Source organism: Streptopelia decaocto (assembly GCF_964273445.1).
Source record: "Streptopelia decaocto genome assembly, chromosome: 14".
NCBI classification, from domain to species: Eukaryota; Metazoa; Chordata; class Aves; order Columbiformes; family Columbidae; genus Streptopelia; species Streptopelia decaocto.
In genome coordinates, this window is record NC_138669.1 from 644,456 (window position 1) to 662,736 (window position 18,281).

The following is an 18,281-nucleotide window of genomic DNA, read 5'->3' on the forward strand; positions in this document are numbered from 1 at the left end:
GGCGAGCGGCGAGGCAGCGCTGAATGGAGAGAGCAGGGGAGCCCGGCGGCGGCGAGGGCGGGAGCGAGAGGCGGGCGGGACGGACGCGGAGGGCGGGACGGGGAGGAGCCGGCGGGGGAGCCCGGCCCCTGGGGGCCCGGCCGGGCGGGAGCGCGCGCGGGGCGGGAACGCGGCCTCACCACCACACACACCCCACACACACCACACACACCTCACACACCCCACACACACCCCTACACACACCACACACACCTACACGCACACCACACACACCACACACACACCGACACACACCCACACACACCCACACACACCCACACACACCACACACACCCACACACACCCCTACACACACCCACACACACCACACACACCCACACACACCTCACACACCCACACACACCTCACACACACCCCACACACACCCACACACACCTCACACACACCTCACACACCTCACACACACCACACACACACCCACACACACCGACACACACCCACACACACCACACACACCCACACACACCCACACACACCCACACACACCACACACACCGACACACACCCACACACACCACACACACCCACACACACCTCACACACCCCACACACACCTCACACACCCACACACACCCACACACACCCACACACACCGACACACACCCACACACACCCACACACACCCACACACACCTCACACACCCCTCACACACCTCACACACCCACACACACTTCACACACCTCACACACACCCCACACACACCTCACACACACCTCACACACACCTCACACACACCCCACACACACCCCACACACACCCCACACACACCTCACACACACCCACACACACCTCACACACACCACACACACACCCCACACACACCCCACACACACCCACACACACCTCACACACACCCACACACACCTCACACACACCCCACACACACCTCACACACACCTCACACACACCCCACACACACCTCACACACACCCCACACACACCCACACACACCTCACACACCCCTCACACACCTCACACACCCACACACACTTCACACACCTCACACACACCTCACACACCCCTCACACACCTCACACACCCACACACACCTCACACACCCACACACACACCCCACACACACCCCACACACACCTCACACACACCTCACACACACCTCACACACCTCACACACCCACACACACCTCACACACACCTCACACACCCACACACACCTCACACACCCACACACACCCACACACACCTCACACACACCCCACACACACCCCACACACACCTCACACACCCCACACACACCCACACACACTTCACACACCTCACACACCCACACACACCTCACACACCCACACACACCTCACACACCTCACACACACCTCACACACCTCACACACCCACACACACCTCACACACCTCACACACACCTCACACACCTCACACACCCACACACACCTCACACACCTCACACACACCTCACACACCTCACACACCCACACACACCCACACACACCCACACACACTTCACACACCTCACACACCCACACACACCTCACACACCCACACACACCCACACACACTTCACACACCTCACACACCCACACACACCTCACACACCTCACACACACCTCACACACCTCACACACCCACACACACCTCACACACCTCACACACACCTCACACACCTCACACACACCTCACACACCTCACACACACCTCACACACCCACGGCTCTACACACACCTACACACACACCACACTCACAGACACACACTTACAGACACCCCCTCACACCTACACACACACACCATCACACACCAAGCTACAGACACCCCCTCACACACACACCCGTTGCATGATGAGAAAGCCGCCAGGCCTTCTTCAAAATACAAGCACGTACTAATTTATTTTGGATGAAGAGTTTCAAGAGGAACTTTAAAAAATGTTAATAATATGAACTTTTAAGTGACACTTATCACATCTATTATCTTAAACAGTAACGCAAACAACGTAATAAATACTTCCTTGGGTATTTTAACTTAACAGTGACTTTTTTCTGTCTAAACTGATCTCTCTTCCACCTGGTTTCCATTCAGGAGAAGATCATGGCAGTCCAACATACACAATTGCCGTTGTGAAGTCTGATTTAGGCTTCATGTTTATCATGGCACATGAAATGAAAACCAGCTCTTCAGTTGAGATGCAGTTGCAGCAGGCTGCAGGTCCGCCCTGTGCAGGAGATACCCACCATGCTGACAGTCTCGGTGTGGAAACCATCTTTCTCGAGTAACAATGCTATACGAGCTTGCCACATGTGCTTACGATGTAGCCTTGGGTCAGGGCGCACAACTCGCAGCACCCTCACGAGCGTGCCTCTCAGGATACGCTGTCATACCGCCTTCTGCAGCCTCATCCGTGAAAAATGTTTCCTTCGCTAAGTCGTTCTGAAACACAATGGCTCAAAATGTCTGAGGAAAAGCACTGAGGGGAAGGGAACTGCGAGGGATAACTGAGGATTGTATGCAGACCCTGGCCGTACTGCGTGTGCTGATGGCGGAGCCGAGGAGCCTGTGGGAGACGAAGGGAAGGGCGCCTGGGCCGGGCCTGAGACAAGGACTCCAAGCAAAGTCTTCAGAAGGTCAGATTAGACTCTGAATTCAGTTTTTCTTTCAAGTTGTCTACGTTTAACCTTGTGTTGTCTTCTGAAAGTCACTACAGTACCTTCATTTATTTAGCCAGTATGTCTCCAGTTGATATCTTTTTAAAATCATCAAATGCTTTTTCTGTTTGGGGCAAGTGGCAAGACTCTTCTGAAAGACCCTGACGATTTGAATAACAATACGCTGGTAGGAAAAATCAGCATCCCCAAAGCTCCGCCCCCACCCCGTGGCTGATTGAGAAAGGTGTTAGTGTGAGCGCTGTTGATGTGGTGTCTCCCGTCCTCGCCGCGGTCCGGCCGTGCTCTCGCGGGGCGCTGGGAGCGGCGCCGCCGTGCGCGCCTTCCGCTGGCACCGCGTGTGCGCTGCGCCGCCGTGCGCGCCTGCTGCTGGCACCGCGTGTGCGCTGCGCCGCCGTGCGCGCCTTCCGCTGGCACCGCGTGTGCGCTGCGCCGCCGTGCGCGCCTGCTGCTGGCACCGCGTGTGCGCTGCGCCGCCGCCGTGCGCGCCCGCTGCTGGCACCGCGTGTGCGCTGCGCCGCCGTGCGCGCCTTCCGCTGGCACCGCGTGTGCGCTGCGCCGCCGTGCGCGCCCGCTGCTGGCACCGCGTGTGCGCTGCGCCGCCGTGCGCGCCCGCTGCTGGCACCGCGTGTGCGCTGCGCCGCCGTGCGCGCCCGCTGCTGGCACCGCGTGTGCGCTGCGCCGCCGTGCGCGCCTGCCGCTGGCACCGCGTGTGCGCTGCGCCGCCGCCGTGCGCGCCTTCCGCTGGCACCGCGTGTGCGCTGCGCCGCCGTGCGCGCCTGCTGCTGGCACCGCGTGTGCGCTGCGCCGCCGTGCGCGCCCGCTGCTGGCACCGCGTGTGAGCTGCGCCGCCGTGCGCGCCTTCCGCTGGCACCGCGTGTGCGCTGCGCCGCCGTGCGCGCCTTCCGCTGGCACCGCGTGTGAGCTGCGCCGCCGCCGTGCGCGCCTTCCGCTGGCACCGCGTGTGCGCTGCGCCGCCGTGCGCGCCTGCTGCTGGCACCGCGTGTGCGCTGTGCCGCTTCGGAACGCTTTTCTGGCTTTATTGTCAGTATTAGAAACCTTGCGATGTAAAGCTTTTTAAAAGGGTGCTGCTTGTGACTGGAAAGATTAAAATGTTAAGAAAAAAGTATACATTAAAAATAAAGGAAGATTTTCCACTCTTTTTAGAAAGGTTTTCTTTTAGCTGTAGGAAAATTCATTTTGGTAAAGTCCAAATTATCTCAGACATACACATAATCCTTACTTTAGAATGCATCTTTTATAAGTTGCTAGCACAGCTTTTCATTTTAAAGACGAACGTCCGTAATTAGCTAGCAAGCTCTTTTATTTTTAAAGGAATATTGTGTGTTAACTGAATGAAGCTTCAACTGAATATATGTTCCTTTTAGCTTTTTTCCTTTTAGCTTGTTTTTATTTTTTTATATTTTTAGAAGGAAGCAGTTTACAAATACTGTTCAGTTTTGAAGAGAATTTTTACTGCCAATATTTTTTCAAGTGAGCACTTCAAAAGCAAACAAAAAAAGCTGCTACTTTGTAAAACAGTCAGGGAGTCAATTATCGGAGGCTGACATATCAATTAGCATGAAATTCACAGTCTTTCATGAAGATGTAATTAATTTACGTGTGCCTGTAAGTGGTTTGGAGCTGTTCTATTTGTACATGGTCTACCACAGTAGCACCAAGTTGGTAAGTTCTCTGCTGGTCCACAGTACCAAAGAAAACAAACATCGGGGGGTGAATGGGGCAAATTGTACACGGGGCTTGGCTGCATCCTGGCTACATTCACTCCGGTAGGAGAAAACACCTTTCACGCTCGGCCTGATGAGGGAAAGTTGTGAGGGATGTGATTGGGACCCCATTTGCTGTAGAATAAGATTTAGAAATCTGGAGTGATTTGTTAGTTTATACTGACAGACCCTTCAGCCTCAGCAAGGAAGGTCTGGTGAAGCACCCACCCGCCTCTTCCCCACTATTTTTTATTCTCCCTCAGCCATTGTTACTCCTTTCTGAAAGGAATATCTGTTCATCAGGCTTTCCAAACGCATACTGCTCTGAAGTTTGCTGAAGTTAGCACATGTTCTTTCTGCAAACTTTAGGAAATTTTGAATCAAAAAATTGCCATTCATGCTTGGTTTCAAAGTGACTTGATGACAAAAGCAGATGTTCGAGTGCATTACCTGTTCCGCATGACCCTTTGTCTGTGCACACATTGTACATATGATTTATATGAACTCATCCCATTTATTTCTTTATTTATTGAGGTACTAAATACACTCCAGCCTCACATGCTTTATTAAACTGTTTATACAGCTTTTCAGTGGAATTCAGTACACTGCAGTTTCACAGGTTATTGAACCTCTGTGGTGAAAAGCATGTGGACAACAGAGTGTTTGTTACAGTGAGCATCTAAGAGATAAGGGGCCTGAACATCACTTTCCTGTGGTGATCTCCACCGTCTCTTTGTGTTTCTGTTCTTCTTATTGTGTTAAAAGAGCCACTGAATCACAGGTTCCTGTATGTTAGTGTACAAGGTTGCTTGTATAATTGCTTTCATCATTTACTCGCTTGAACCTTAACTTCAGTATTTCAAGAGAGTGTAATCACGGTTTGTGCTTTACTCACCGTTGACGATTTTGCAGGATGTTTCCCCTCAGAGGTCTCCACATCAAATCAAAATGCCGTAGCCTCTTAGACTCTCCTCATATTGAAGCCATTTTACACGGCTGACCATCTTTATTGCTCTTTTCTGTATCTATAGCAGTTCTACTATATTCTTTCAGAGATGGTAGTAATGGATTTCTGCAATACACTAAAGATATGTGTGTCAAGGATTTGTTCAGTGGTACCGTGATGTTCTGTGTGCTGTTTCCATACAGGTTCTAAGGTGCTGCTTGCTTTTATGGCTGCTGCTGAGCAGAAAACAAACCCTTACTCCAGGAACTGTTTATTGAATGGCACTAGCTAATTTAAAACCTGTCATTGTATCTGTACAGATACAGAGTAATTCTAGAAACTTCAGTCAAAATAATGTAGCTAATAGAGATTTCCATCCGTGTAATTGAAATCAGAGTCTGGCCTGTGTGTAGTGGACACGAATCACCTTTCACCTACCCCTATATAAATCATTGTGGCTTACTGATCTCACTAAAACCACTGCTGATTTATTCGAGCTAGGAATTAATCCCTTTGATTTCTACAAATGATTTATCTTCAAGCAAGATATATAGAGTTTATAGATATATATAGTTTGTGGTGAGCTTTGCAGAAATAATTTCTCAGGTCTATACTCTCCAGGAACCTAAACTGCCAGTGGAGCTTTTGCATTTCCTTTTCTAATATCAGCACAAATATAAAATAAAATAGAAATGCTCAGGTAACTTGACTGCAAAGTGACTTGGAACAAATATGGAGAGGCTTAGAGTGTGCACGGAGAACAAAGAAACAGAATTGCTGGGCAGGGTTGGGTGGAATTCCCTTTGATTAGAGGATGGTGTTGTACACACATTCAGTTAAACTCTGAAAGCACTCAGTTAGACTCACGGTGTGTGGCAGAAGGATGTGGGTATTATTATGTCCATTTGCAAAGGTGGACGCTGAGACGCAGACAGCTGAAGTGGCCGCTCGAGAGCGCTGTGTCAATATGTGCAGCACCGGCATTCAGGAATTCCCGGTTCCTTTGGCTTACAGGGTCGGGTCAGAGGGGCCTCGCCGTGTCCACAAGCTGCTTTCGGTGGTGTTGGGGCCGTCCGGGAGCGCCGTGGGCCAGCGCGGCCCAAGCCTGCGCCTCTCCCGGCCTCCCCGTGCACCTACTGATCGGGTAACTCAGACCCTGAGAAACCCAAGGTTAGCACACCTGCATGGCAAAAAGGACGCAGGATTTGAAGAGTAAGAAGGAAATACTATAAACTCTATCATGGGACCCGCACACAACATTTTGTAGAATGTTATATCACAATTTCACTTAGCAGAGGGACAGCACAATGAGAATGGACAGTTGTTTCCCTCATAAGGTCAGGTGAGATGGACAAAACTCTTTGAACATATTTCTGGTATTGAACTCATAAATTAATTGGAAATGCAGCCTATTTCCTTTTGATAGGCTCCAGTGAGCTTTGTGTCGAACCCTAAATGCCTATAATTGAGGAAGAAGCATGTCTTATTTCATACATTCTGCAATCAAGTCAAGATATCCAATTTTTGAAGACACTCTGGGAGGGGGGTGTATTGGTTATTACTCCTCCGATACCTCTTTTCTTCTCACTGCCTGATTCACCTCTTTTATCATATTTCCCCTCTTTTGCTCTTCCTCAGTCTTACCCACCTACTTAAAACTAATCATGTACTAAAAAGTGCATAATTAGATTTTCATGATGCTCTTTCCTGACATAATTTTTGATTGTGTAATTAAGGGTTCTCACTGGGCTCTTGAATAGAGAGAAGATTTTTGGTTTAATTAATCAAAAGGTCTTGCTCAATCCAGGATATTTTTAAGCAGTTTTGGGTTTAAGTAATGTGAAAGAAGCATTTCTATTATTCCTGACATATAATGTTACATGATGGGCTCTTTACCCCTAAAATCAACAATAGAGAAACATTGTCTTGACAGTAGGCGTAGGTACTTTTATCTAAAGAACCAGAACTAGAGGTGGGGAAAAGAAGATGCATCGAACTTCAATATGCTTGGAGATTTTTCTAAATTTTGGTCATTATTTTTTCATTTCGCAAATGGGAAGTTTGTCAGATTTTGATGAAACAGTCCATTAAACTGGGGCTGTTCCAAGTGATTTTTTTCCCATGTGAGGCCATTTACAAGTTTGCAATTCCTTACATTTTTTTGCTGACAAATCAACATTCTTATGAAATGTATTGTTTTGGGGCAGTACTAAGAGAGGCTGCTGGAGGTTTGCAGATGGTGTTGCAAGTGAGTATTTGGCCCAAGTTAACACAGCCAAGCAAAATTCCCTTTTTGTATTTTTTTCTCTATAAGTACATGAAGAAAAAATAACACAAATGATGGTGCTTGTTTTTGTTTATAAATTGCTTCTTCCTAACAGTGTGTCTATTATTCTTAACCATCAGTACATCTTACGGGAAAAGCCATGTCAGCACAACCGATGTGTACAAAAACAGTCATGAAGAGGTGGACACTAGAATGATGGAGCCACTGCTAAACTCGTGTGGGTTTTATAACTAGAGCTGGAAAAAGATTCTCCCTCATGGAACAGAGATTTGAAGATGAGAGGAAAAACTGGTTTATGAGATACATGCTAACCAGCAGGCATCCATCCATCCACCCATCCACCCATCCACCCATCCACCCATCCATCCACCCACCCATCCATCCATCCATCCACCCATCCATCCACCCATCCACCCATCCATCCACCCATCCATCCACCCATCCACCCATCCACCCATCCACCCATCCATCCATCCATGCAGCAACATTAAGTGTAGCTATAAAAACACCATTAAACTGACAGTATCACTCGTGAAATCACAGAACACTTTCATTTGAATTACCGTGTAAGTGCTGTACGAGTCATAACAGGAAACCAGCGATAGCAGATTAAAGTTCGGAGGAGGCCTACGTGCTTTGCCACAGAAGATGGAACTTGGTGTAAGCACTAATGGCCCAGAACACAACATGGAGAAGGTCTTGGACTGAAGATGGAAGGAAATGGGGCAGATCTGGTTTTCTTGCAGCTTTTCTAGCAATCAAATTGCATTAATGACAGCAAACGTGTCAGTCATGGCCCCGTTGCTTTCAGAAGCTCGGTACTTTTGAGAAATCCTGATTTTGCCCAACACTTTCTAGTCTAAGTCCGTAGGTAAAAAGTGTGAAATTTTGTTTAGAATGCTTGACTGAAGTGAAAAAAATACTCTTTCCTTTGCGAAACTGAAGAAAAGTATCAACAGGTAGACTCAATGCTGACCTGGAATCGTCATGGGTTGTTATGGGAATGTTAATCTGAACTGAATGTAGCTAACATACCACAGAATGCTTTGTTTAAACAGAAAGTACTTACTGAAATCTAAGGTGTTTGTCTTCAGCGGGCATGGTCTTTGGATTTTATAGCTCATAGGTGCACCCTGGCGCTAAGTGACTATAAAATACGAAACACTAAGCAGAATTTTCTTTCCCTTTCCAAGGATGTTGACTCAAAGTAGGTTTTGCAGCTGGTTTTACAACTTTACACCTATTGCCGATCTCCGTGATGATTTATTACATAAATAGTCCCAAGCCCTGAAACAGACCTCGGCAGTTCGGGCTTTTCTGGAAGCCCTCGCAGGCTGCAGAGCGCAGCGCCGAGCTCTGCCCGGCCCGGGGGAGGCAGGATGCCGCTCACGTTGGATTTCTGGCAGGCGCGGGGAGAGGAGCCACCTCTGTGCCGGCCTGCGGACAAAGGCGGCTCTGGCACGGCCGCGGCTCTGGCACAGCCGCGGCTCTGGCTCTGGCACGGCCGCGGCTCTGGAACGGCCGCGGCTCTGGCTCTGGCACGGCCGCGGCTCTGGCACGGCCGCGGCTCTGGCTCTGGCATGGCCGCGGCTGGAGCTCTGTTTTCACGGCTGCAGCACAAAAGCCCCTGCAGAGCCCCATCTTTGCTGTGCTCCTCTTAGAGGGGCAGGAGTCCGTGTGTCTTGTGGGAAGTTTAGACTTTGGCGAGGTTTCTGATGGGTGTGCACCAGCTCACAGCCACAAACAAAGTGTGTGCAAGGCACTAATTCACATAGGCCAGCTGGAGCCATTGGCGATGCCCGTGTGCGCGAGGGCGGGGGGTGGGTTCGGTGAATCTCAGTCTCCCTATTTCATTTGAATGAACTCCGATATGGAAATTATTTTGCCAGTCTACTGACTGAACAAACTACAGAACCATTTCAGTTTCAGACTGAGCGTGTTTACCAACAACCCCAGACCAGGACAGCTCGCAGCTTCTTCCTTCTGTGTCAGTACAACATCCTGCAACTACATTTTTGTATAAGAAGTTTCCTTACAATGGTAGCTGGGATTTAAGTAATGCAGTAAAGAGATACAGGGGAAACGAGCACTAAAATACTGGTTTTAAAAAGAAGGCTCGAAGAGCCAACACAGTGACAAGACAGAGACACTCAAATTGTGGAAAAATTGTCAGTGACAACAGCACAGAAAAATCTGTTTTGGCTTTATAAGCTGGACCCGTCCGGAGAGAAGAGAGAAGGATCAGTCCCATACCCTCCGCTTCTGCAGACACACGCTTCAGTTTTGTCAATATATTTCTTTTGTTCCAGTAATATTTAATCTCGTGAAGTGTTTGGGAAACACTGAAAGGATAAAGACAATGAAGCTTAAATAAAGTAAGGGTGACTGCAGATCTCACTGGTCCTGTTGGGCTACACACGTTAATTCTGGCCCAGTAGGCAGAAGATGTAGGAGGGAAAACCAGAACAAAGCTCCTTTTGTCCAAATGAAGATTCCTCTCAAGAATACCTAAGTGCAAGTAGAGAATAAATGAATGGAGTAATGAGCAGAGAGGAAGCCTTTCCTGCTGAGAGGGGAGGAAACAAGCCTTAAATCTGAACCGAGGAGCCAAGGAACTGTCTTGAGCTGGCTTTGTGAAACACACCAAGAGTTCTGCACATGCGTGAATAAAATCTGTGCTGTATGGTGAAAGCCAGGGACATTTCTGGTGACTCTCTGAGTGCCTTACAAGAAATGATGAGATATAAAGATCAGATGAAAGGTCAGAGAGAAGGTCATTTACCAATTTAATTCCTGGTGCTGCTAATATCAAACCGTCCCCGTGACTGAAGTCACCCCGCTAGTGAGAAACAGGGGCTGATGCACAGGCCTGTGGCAGATGTGGAGAGCGATGGGTGGAACCCTAGAAATCTGCAGTTATTGTTCAATTTCGGTTTAGGAAATTCTAACAAGATTTTGTTATATTGTAAACCAGGATCTTTGGAAGCTTAGCATTCTATTTCCTTCATTTTTACTCAAGACAAGGTTTCTGTCAACAAAATCGGAATAGTTACACTATTACCTATTTGAAAAGCAAAGTACAATGCAAAACTGGCTTTTCTGTGCGCAAGATAGAACGTGCAATAAGTCAGAACGATATAACGTGCAATAAGTCAGAAAGATATAATGTGCAATAAGTCAGTTCTGCGGCGCTCCCATGCACGCGAGTCTGACCAGCACTTGCTTGTGCGGCAAACAGTCTCACGATCACCTCTCAGGAGACGCGGGAGGCGAGTGGCGATCCCGCCCTGGCTCTGCCGCCTCCCGGGCGCTGCGGGTGCGGGAGCCGCTCCGTTTCATCGTGTCTTCCCGCTCCGTTGGGCTGCTCACCCCGCGCTCCACAGCACCGCTTCGCAAAAGGGTTTGTCCCATCTGCTCTCGCACTCCGGCTGCAATTTTTAAAAAGACAAGTTGTTTCGAATGTTTATATATATTTAGGTAATTGTGGGCTTTTCTGGCCTAGATATGGTTCTAAAGACTATAAAGGGGAAATTTTGAAGCGTGAGTATGTGAAGCTTCTAGAAATGGCTGTTCTCGGGGTTGCTGCCCAGCGGAAGCGCACAGCGGTGTCAGCCGGCGCCAGCAGGGGCGCGCGGTGAGACCGGCCGCCAGGGCAATCACGTTGGGACACGCGAACACCAAGAGTCAAACTCTGATCTTCACGTTCTGTCGCATCTCTGATTGTCTAAACACTGTTATGCGTCCAATAGTACACATTCTGTGTTCCGATGGCAATGAGCAGAGGCTGCAGTTCAGGGCTGAAGCGTCTTTAGCTGTGTCCGTGCGGCACATCTGAGGATGTGGTTCACAGCACCAAGTGCTGTGAGTCTGGTGTTCCGCCCAAGAGGTACCAGAGCGCTGCTGGGCTCAGTAGCAGCTCCTGCTGCCAGGACTAACAAAAAACATGTATTCTCTAATTTGTTTTTGATTGAAATATGGGCTTCTAACAAAATCATTGTGTGGGAGAGTGTCTGCTTGCTTTGGACGTGTTGCTGATCCTTTGAAACGCGAAAAATATGAAAACTGCAGAGTTTGGGTTTAGCCAAAGCATTTCAGATTTTTTTATAAGAAAGTCCAGGTTGTCCTGTGGGAGAGGCAGCAGAACATCTGATCTGTCCTGCTGGCTTTATACGGAAAGAAGGATTCCATTCTTATTGTCTTAGAATTGCCCAAGTCTCACATATTCCATATATGGCTCTTATCCTTTGTAAATCACTTCAAGATGAAACGGTAAGGTGAAAGGCAAATATCAGCACTGTGCAGAGATCCCGATGTGACTTTCGGTGGCCTGTCTGCGGGGCAGAGGGGGTCACTGCGGTGCTGGGGGGCTCCGTGGGCACTGACGGCAGACACGCTGCTGTGACTCGCCTGGCGCAGTGCACTGTAAACGCAGCTACGTTGCCTCTCCTGGCGAGTGATTTTCTCCATATCATGGCATTGCCTGGTGCTGTTTAGATACACTGTCAGTGTCCTGTTCCCCAGTTAGAGCTTCCCTGGGCGGGAGCACAAGCTCAGTGTGAAGCTGCTGCCCGCCGGGCTGGTCGGAAAGATACAGGAGTCTGAGTCCGGACCTGAGGAAACCAGTGGGAATGAGAGGGAGAGAGTTGTACACGAACCTCATGAGGAAATGTCTTGCTGACACCACCTGTACACTTGTATAAATGCCCGCTTAATAATTTGTTTCAGTAATCCTTCAGTTACCTCAATTACACTGTTAGCAATGGGACAACCCTTTGCCATCTGGATTTATTGATTTTAGGGCGTGGAGTGTTGAACTGGAAAAAATTTAGAGAGCTGAGACAGTGAATCAAATGTGGAGTCCCCTGGGAAATCCACTAATAAGTACATTACTGGACAGCAGAGAAAACAGCTAGAAGCCAAGCAGAATAAATAGAATCAGTCCCTATGGAAATGATTAAAAATGGGCAGCCGGAGGGAAAAGAACATCTATTATACAAGGAATTTCTGCTAATGCTGGGCTGGGAACCGAGCTACTGTGCAGACCAGTTTTCCCAAGAATATTCCTTCTATTTCGCATGTGTTTGGGGTGAGGTTTCCCTCCTCACGCCGGGCGCCGCGATGCGGAGGGGGAGGCGCCGCGGTCAGCCCGGCGGCGCCGAGGAGCACCTGGCGCTGGCAGCGGCCCCGGAGGCTGCGAGCCAGGGAGGCGGCTTATACACACTGAACCGCGTGCACCTGCTGGGCACCGCGTGCTCCTGATTTACGTCCTGCACTACAGGCGTGTTGGCCGCAACCTGCTCCTTGCATCACTTCAACAGCAATTATTGTAATTGGCACTGAATTCGCTTGCAAACATACATGCAGCTACATGCATCCTTTCCCTGTTTGTCTGCCTTCTGTTGGAAAGGCTTCATTCCTCGTGCCTCCAACCATGAGCACACACCATGCGATTAAACTGTGTGCAGCACTGTGTTATATTCAGTACTAATGTTGAGTCAGTCTATGTTGCTTTTGCGTTAGCCAAATAACTCATTCTCCCCTCAAAATATCAGGTAATGTGATTTAAAATACTTTGAGGAAAACAATTAAAAAAACTCCTGAGAATGATACCAAACCCGTTATTTTGTCACTGAAATGAGTTGCAAAATCTCATTTCCAGGTGATGAGAGCGCTGTTTGCTGAGCGCGCCTGATTCACGCTAGAGCTGTGTGTCTCGGGAGGTGAGGACCGTGTGCGGCTGGAGGACACGGGGACGCTGCGGCACGTTCTGGAGCGCCCGGGCGCGTTCGGTGCCGGGGTGCAGGACCAGCGCGGCGCCGGCCCCGCGGGAAGGAAACTCAAACGCTTTTCCTTTCTAATGCTACACTGAGTAGGCAGGGACTCACCACGAGAGTAAAGGGGCTCCACTAATACCACGTCAAACTACCAACCAAAAGCACCCGAAACATCTAAAGGGCAGAGCTCTTAGTCCCTTCCGCCTTTACCATGTTGACGCTGTTCTTTCTTTGACAGGCCAACCTCATGGCCCCATCTTGACATTGTTGCTGTTCCTCCAGACAGCTGTAAAACAGGCACACTACACCCGTGCACACACGTGTGTCCCTGCCATATTCACCCTGCTGTTCCTAGCAGTTCGATTACCTGGTTGGTAGCTACTGAGTTTGAAGGCTTCATATTATTTGTTCCCTTTTTTTGGATGATAAATGGTTATTTGCAAAGAAGATTGATGTGCTGTCCAGCTTGTTCTGGAGTTCCGTAGAGTTTAACTGTGGGAATCACAACATTGTCCTATCTGTCCTGCTCATTTAGACAATAAATGTGTTTCCTGTTTTCTTGTCAAACAACAGAGATGTTAGAAGAGTGGAGGAAAAGAGTACACGATCCCTTCTTTATGAGATCTCTGGGTGGAATAATTCTAATTCAGTCTCCGTAGTCAGAGCTATTTTGAGTGACATTCTGGTTAGAAACAAGCAATTTCTAGGCTTGTCTTCGCATATCCTGTCATTGAGGATATTCCACTATTGCTTTAGGAAAGTAGCCATGATTTGTGAGAGCATTTCTGTCATTTTCAAGTATCCACTTCATAGCGTTTGATATAGAAAGAAAATCTTCAAAACATGAATCTTTACAATCAGGAGGCTAATAGAGAACATACCAGTTCGAACGTCTGTGAAATCTCACGCCTTTTAAGGCAATCTGATAGTCTGGGGAGCCGTGTTCCTGCTTGGCGGATGCGTTTAGCAGTGCAGGAAAAGCCACCCAGCGAACGGGGCTGCCAGGCTCTCACCATAGGAAGGGTCGTCTTAGCCCCTGCAGCCGTCTCACCAGAACATGGTGACTCCAGCTCGCGTTGGCACTGAAAGAAAAAGCCTGGGACATATTTAATAGATGCCTTTTTATATTGTGCTAAACTTTCCCATGCGTTACAATGCTAGAAAAGAGGTTCTGAGCCTATTTTCTGCTTTGTGCATCTTTAAATGAACCAGCGTGCCATCTGCTGACAGAGGCTGCAGGTTGTTCTGCACATAATTCGCAGGTTGGTGGTAGAGGAGGGGTCACCTGAGAGACCTGTGTCTGTTCTCTGGTCCCTTCCTTCATCTGCACTAAAATACTCTGTAGACTGACATATCAGTGTGGCATATGGAAAACACACCCAAGCCACTAGGGGCTGAAACAGATCATCTTCTGGGCTGGGCACTGACATATAAGGATAAGCCATAATCAAAGTGATCCAAGCTATGTTATCAACAAATGTTGAGGTTTCTAACAAAACATGAGCCAGATCTAACCCAGCACTGGCCAACAAATTCTTTGGCATGAAGGCTGTTCCCATTCTGGCTCGCTCGGAGCCCTCTGAGGGCTGAACAGCGCCGCGGTGCTGGGCCGGGGCAGGCTCACGGGACACGGCAGAGCGTCCTGGCCGGCTCCGGAGCAGCCGTACCGCTCGCCGCCCTTCTCGGGCTGCCTGGGTTGCCGGCAAAATGTTCGCTCGTGCACTGGGTGTAGGAGACAAAGCAGGTCCACGGGAAGATCCCCAGACTTCTGCTTTCTCAGCTTCTGAACGCATGCAATGAAATCCCAGGGGATTTCACTGCTTGTGAAACCAGCGTGCACATTATTTTCTTGTATCGGCGGCTCGTTGTGTCCGCGCCGCTCTGAGCGACGGGCGCTGCGGCCCCTGCTGCCCCTTGGCAGAGCAATACCCCCGCGGGCCTGCTCTCCCAGGGGGGAATTGGGCTGCCTGCGGGCCCTCCCGCCCGATCGACCCACCGGCGCGCAGAATGTAGTGGAGTTTTGTCTCCAAGTGTCTTGGTTGTGTTTTGGCTTTGTTTGCATTACTTGGTGCAGAAAGGAAGTGTTGCTTCTATTTTATAAATCTCTTATTCCTTATGCTTTTTTATTATTTATAGTAAAATATTACTTAACTATATGCCTGCACTAAATGGATTTCTACATTCCCAGTGCTGCATTATATGACAAGTGTATGAAGCCATTGCAAGCATTTGAGATTTTCTGTAAAGTTAACACATAAAACATCATAGGCAGCTGGTGGCCTGAGAGAGGCAGGGACAAGACGCCATGAAAGTCCATCTGTTATTACAAGAACAGGCGGCTCTTGATCTGGGAACTGTTAGAACTCTCAGAAACAGAAAGACATACCATATTGTACACGAAGAACAAGGCAGTGTCCTATCACGCGCGAGTTCGTGCAATTTAAGAAAGCAGCCACATTACATTGATAAGGGATCAGCATTTTTATTGCACACATCTGTAATTGGAGGCAGAATCAGGTTTTCATTGCAGATTTCTGTAGTGCCTGCCGTGGGTAATTCGGGTACATCATGGCAACGTGGTGGGGGAGCTGAAGTGCTGTGGTAAGAAGAAAAAATCATTAGTAATGAAATCAACGCTGAAAGGCCCCGCGGTTTACAGCAGCCCCTCATTCTGGCTCTGGTTTTGCATGTGTAACAGTTAACACGTCCTGTCCTGTTGCATTCCCATCTGTATGGTGTTGCAAGCAAAATGAACCTACAACTGCAAAATCCCACCTCGGAGCGATTTAAAGTACCTGAAGGTGCGGTGGGAAGTCGTGTTCCAGCTCAAACAGGCGGGAGATGTTCCACTTGAACCGCCAGATTGTTCTTGAGCAGTAGTCATATAAATAGTTACTGAGCGTCATTAGAAACATTTAAACCATAACCCGGCACATTGCCATGACAAATGTATTAGTCATATATGTTTTAGCTATGAAAAGCGGCCTGGCTTATGACATCAGTGGAATATTGCTCTGTTACCTCTTGAGTTCAGCTGGTACTTCACAGCTTGGACGGCAGTTCATTTGTGAAGAAGCGACAGAAAGCAGACGCTCCGCTTATAGATCTTCTAAAAACTAAACTCAAATAAAAAGACAACTGAGTAGATTGATGCCATCAAAAGCTCATCGAAAAGGAGAAGCCAGCGGTAAGAGGAAGGCAATCAAATCAACTGAGCTCTGTAGGTGTGTGAGAGGACCCGGTCTGCCGCTGAACTACATACTGACTCCTGGAGCTAAACCGGCTGAATGGCAGCTGTGAACTTGGACGTGTACGGGCCGGGGGACTTGGGTCACAGCTGAAGGATGCAAATCCAGACAAAACCTTCGGGTCCCCGTTCAGCTCCGCGGGCTGGCTGGGGCACGGGGAACAGGCGTCGTCCCACGGGGTAACTCCGCTCGTGGGCTGCGCGGGGCACGGCGCGGCACAGGGAACAGGCGTCGTCCCACGGGGTAACTCCGCTCGTGGGCTGCGCGGGGCACGGCGCGGCACAGGGAACAGGCGTCGTCCCACGGAGTAACTCCGCTCGTGGGCTGTGCGGGGCACGGCGCGGCACGGGGAACAGGCGTCGTCCCACGGGGTAACTCCGCTCGTGGGCTGCGCGGGGCACGGCGCGGCACAGGGAACAGGCGTCGTCCCACGGGGTAACTCCGCTCGTGGGCTGCGCGGGGCACGGCGCGGCACAGGGAACAGGCGTCGTCCCACGGAGTAACTCCGCTCGTGGGCTGCGCGGGGCACGGCGCGGCACGGGGCCACGGGCTGTGTGCCAGCAGCCTCCTCCCCCCGGCACCCGCGATCTCACCGTGTTAGTGTGTGTGACTTTCCCCGGCGGTTCCCGAGCGGCGCGGTCCCCCCGCAGCCGGGCCTGCGGCGCCCCCCAGCGAGCGAGCCCGCTGCAAACAGGTGCTGCGCTTGGGAAAGGTTAAACCGGCCCGAAACCAGTTCCGAAGGAAAACAATCGTGTAATCGAAACGGTGCCTCTTGCTCAGCGTGGCCGTCTGGCTCTCTTGGCTTTTCCAAACCAGTACGCCCAATGCAGATGTGCTCCCAGCCACTAGCGATACTTCAAATGCAACAATGCTTCAAATGCTATGAGATCTAGAACAAAAACTGGAGCTCTGGACAAATTGACACTCAGGATCTGTTAATGACATTCTAAAGAATTACAGTCCTGCTGCTTGGAAAATACGGAAATAAAATTACAATCTAGACAATCTAATGTGCCCCTGTATTCTCAGCTAACGTGGTTGTCTTAGTGCGATTAGGTCCATTGTGGAACGGCACAGAAGAGGTGACGTGTCCCGGTGATGGTTGCCAGACGATGGTGGAGTGTGGGTGCAGTAAATCACCCCTGCAGATTGTTTCCAAAGATTACACTGGTTTTCAGAGTCCAGGATTCAATTTGGTGTGTACGGTTCCCTACCCCATGGGCCAGAGGGTAAAGGGAGAAGACACAGTTGGGCATAAGGTTATGAGACTCAGTTTCTGGGACTTGAAATTTAATTTTTAGTGATTCTCCTTTAATGTACAACTTTGTCCGGGTCTGTCGCACCTGTACTTTCTCAGTGCCTCTTTATGGGATTCATTCTGTGGAAGCTAACTGGGATAATGTGAGTGTTGAGATGCTTAGATGAGAAGTCTTATGAATATTATACTAACATGACTTCCCTTTTGGTAACTATAACTTAATCTATACAAATCCTTGCAGCAGTAACCTACTTGCGATTCTCACCGATACTGAAATTTGTACCTGACATGTAATAGGCCAATTTCCCCTTAAGCATCTTGCGTTCCAGCCAGGCAGTAAGTGGGGCTTTG